The following is a 4,108-nucleotide window of genomic DNA, read 5'->3' as shown; positions in this document are numbered from 1 at the left end:
CCTTCTTCCAGGGTCTGCCACCTGTACTCTTGAAGTCTGAGTGGGGAACAATAGAAAGCTGGGAACAGGGAACATGAATGAGACAAAGAAAATGTCATAGTTAAATAATTTTATAATAATTAGTTTTCAGATGTTATGTTTCAAAATAACTTTGAATCATAAGATTATTTAACATGAACACACCTATAACACTTTGTGTGCATTAAAAACTGAAGATTGGTGTGAAGATTGGCTAGCACTTCCACTTGGCCCATAATGAAAGGGCTAACATGGGATTGCTTTTAATGAAACATTAAATTTATGATGCCATCATTTATCAGTTGGGAAAAGCTGGTGTGACAGATAGTTGCAGTTTTCAAGGTGCCAGGAATCAAGTAGATCAAACAATATTCAGATGTTTTAGTGGAACAATGAAAAGTACCCAGTCTGCTTTGCTATGAAAAGCAGATGCAAACTGTAAATTAGTTTCAGCATCCTCCTTGGCTTCATTTCACTTTCATAGTTTGTCATTTTTTAAATTACTGAAATATCATTATATAGTCTTGCTGTGAAAAAGTCGTCACTGAGTAATTTAAGTTATTTTTTCTGGCTAAGTAATTGCAAACATGTGAAGTGTAATACAAGCAGTATTGATTCAGGAACTTTCAGTGAGCTGATAGATATATGTAGCAATTTTGTCCTTTAAATATATGGAGCTATAAAGGAGGAGCATTTCACATATATGAAGTATGTATTACAGTTATTGACCCAGCAAAACCAATGATGAAATATGTTGAACATTCTTATGAATTAATTAAAATCACCAAGGCTAGAGTCTTTTATTGGATTCCGTTTGCAAAACTTCAGTTGAGGTAAATAGATGGAAGAATGTACTTTGTTGTTTAAAGTAACCTCTGGGTTGGCTGAAGAGCAGAAGGCAGTTAGTTGGGCAGCATAGGTAATGATACGAAAATTATGACTGTTTCCTCTTTTTCAAAGGGGCCATTTCACCTGTAAGTTGAGGGTTATCTCTGAGTAAAACTAACATTTTTCTCAGGACAGGATCTTTGTTCATTCATTTGGGCAAATTCAAGTCTGGGGATAAGAGTCTAAAGAATTCTGCACCATTGAGTAAAGAAGATGTGAAGGCAGATGTAAACAAGGAGATGAGGGGCAGGGACATGGAAACCCCAAGATGATTCCCAGTAGAAAGTTTGATTCTGAATAGCATTGCCTCCTGCTGGGCCTCAGGATGAAAGAATCAGTTTAGTCATCTGATACATACCCAAAGATATACTGCTTCTATATTCTCTACTTTAGAGAAGTCAGCTACATTCATTAAGCGAACACTCCAGACCTACATTTGAAGCCCTGATGTGTCCCCTGACTTCTGTCACAAATATAACAGCACCTGTTAAAATCTCTTCCTTTTATGTCTTCTATTGCAGCATGTCAGATTGAACTCATTATCTTTCCCCTCCAAAGCAAGCTCCTCTGTTCTCCTGACGTCTAGCCTATGTCAGTAATTCTTCCAGTCTTCCAGGTATTATAAACGTTGCCATCACCCTCCCCTTTTCCTACAGCCAGTCAGTTACCAGAGCAGATAGGTTTGCCATCATACTTTGTTCCTCTCAACTCTCTTAGTCTGGAATAATCCCCCATTTTCCTCCATACTCAGTTCTTGAGACTCCTTTTTTAGCTTAATCTTCCTAAACATTGCCTTACAAAGAAGTAAGAATACTAGTTGATATACACTTACTGCTTACATATGCCATGGACACTATGCATATTTTCATGTTTTTCTCATTCAGTCTTCACAATGCCCTATGAAGTAACTACTGTTATCTCTGTTTTGCAGATAAGGAAGTTGAGGCTTGGAGGAGTTAAGTAATTTACCCAAGGCTGCACAGTTACTATGTGGCAGTTAAAACCAAAACAGTCTTAAGGTCCTTGGGTGCAAATGGTTTGTGGTTAGCTGGTAATCAAAAGGTTGGTAGTTCAAACCCCCCCAGCAGCACCACAGGAAAAAAACAGGCCTTGTCATCAGCTTCCAAAAAGATTACATCCAAGAAAACCATATGCAGTAGTTCTACTTTGTAACACATGGAGTCTCCTATGTCACAAATCAATGACAAACAATATATACAGTCTTAATCCAGAGTCTGAGCCCTTAATCACACTTTGCCTCTACAAATCGGCCTTCCTCCCCTACCTGCTCAAACAGTCTCTACTGCTTACAAAAAAAAAAAAAAATCTTAATCCTGGTGTTCTTCATCCTCCACTCAATTAGTCTCTACTGACTTATGTTTCTACTTCTCCTCCTTATGTTCCCTCCTCTCCAGCAAAATTGGTGCTCCTTGACTACCTAAGGTTGTTTATCTGTTATGCATATGTCATATCTCCTCAATTAGACTGTCAATTACTAGAACACAGACCATGTCTTCATACTCCAACACCTTGTACACATAAGGCAATAAGTGATTATGGCTGATAACAGATATGTGGAAATATACTGGAACTTCTCTGTAAATCAGTATTACTTATTATTAGCACTTTTTATAGGTGAAGTAACTTGTTAAGGGACAAATATTCAATATTTTCTTTCAATAAACTTTCATTGTGTCCTAGGCACTAGGGTCAAGCAGGAGGAAGAAGGAAGAGATAGGAAGGTGAACACCCAAGTCCCTTCTACTCACATTACAGTGGGAAGAAGCAGAAGACAAGTAATTAGAATGCAGTGGGGGAAGTTCAATAGGAGAAGTCCAGACTTCTAGGTAGTACTAAGTAGGAACACTTAGCCCAAGAGTTCCAGAAGAGCTTCACAAAGGAGGAGATGCCTAAAGTGAGGTTAGTTGGATGAGAAGGAGCAAGTGATGGAAAGCAGTTCACGCAGAGGGATCTACATGTACAAAGTCTCTCATTCCAAAGCCTGGAATATTTGAAGAACAGGAAATTGTCTGCTATGACTGGAAGAAAGACTGAACCAGTGGGAAAGACTAGACTTGAGGCTAATGAAAATGTAGGCACGAGTCAAGTCTGTTAGTAAAGATATTGCGTGGCAAGTTTCAACTGTATTGGAACTGGGGAGCTACTGATGCATTCTAATTAGGGAAAAGCTGTGTCAAGATCAATGCTGTAAATGGCAGCAACATGGGAAATGGATTGGAGGTGCGTGATATTGTAAAGAGATCAGTTAGAGATGGTAAAATGAAGAGAGGACTTCTAGAGGGCCCCAACAGTGAGGATGTAGAGGAGAGGATGAGTTCAAGAACTATGATATCAAATGCATAAGACTCAGTAATTGGGGATAGGGATGAGGAACTTAAGCAATGGTGACTAGGAGAGGTACTTAGCAACATAGGCCAGTGGCAATTTGGGGCATAGAACATTTGAGGCAGACTAATCTTTCTTCTTCACTGCCTGTTTCTCTTTCTTGTTTTGTGATGTGGTTTAAAGAGACTTCCAGGTGATTCTGATACACACTAAAGTTTGAAAACCACTGCTAGAGAGAAAGGAAATAATTACAAAGGCTGAAAACACAATGATAGGCCCCATGCCCCAGGGTTTCTGAGTCAGTAGATTGTCATACTGTGCAAGGATTTCATTTCTAACAAGTTCCCAGATGCTGCTGATGTTGCAGGTCCAGGGACCAGACTTTGAGAACCATTGCTCGGGAGTATTGCCATTTGCCACTTGCATTGTAAAATTCTCCTTTCCTGGTGTCCTGTGCCATCACTTGCCTTTAGGCACACCCCTTGCACTGAAAAAAATTCTGGGCAAGAATACAAACACCCTATGTATAAAAAGTTTATAGATAAAATTAACAGTCTCTTTGGAACTTCAAACTGACACATGGCTGCTTGAGAAGTGGACTGCAGCCCCTTAAACCTGCTTCTTTTCCCACCCTGGGCTCAGTTCTGCACTGCACTTGGGAGCCTCCTTCCTAACTAAGTGTGTGGATACCCCATGCTGCTGTCCAAGCTCCCATATCCCCCTCCCCTACAACCACCACCAAACAATCATCCTTTAGTTTCCCTTTAGACCTGGGAATTCACCCTTAGAAAGACACCCAGGGCAAAGGTTCACAGAGGTGCTAGAAGCAGGCTTGGGACCATTTGGATGGGAGGAA

This window comes from Orycteropus afer, unplaced genomic scaffold (genome assembly GCF_000298275.1).
Source record: "Orycteropus afer afer isolate SDZICR_OR568_19922 unplaced genomic scaffold, OryAfe1.0 scaffold00028, whole genome shotgun sequence".
Classification (NCBI taxonomy): Eukaryota; Metazoa; Chordata; class Mammalia; order Tubulidentata; family Orycteropodidae; genus Orycteropus; species Orycteropus afer.
This window is presented reverse-complemented; position numbering follows the sequence as displayed.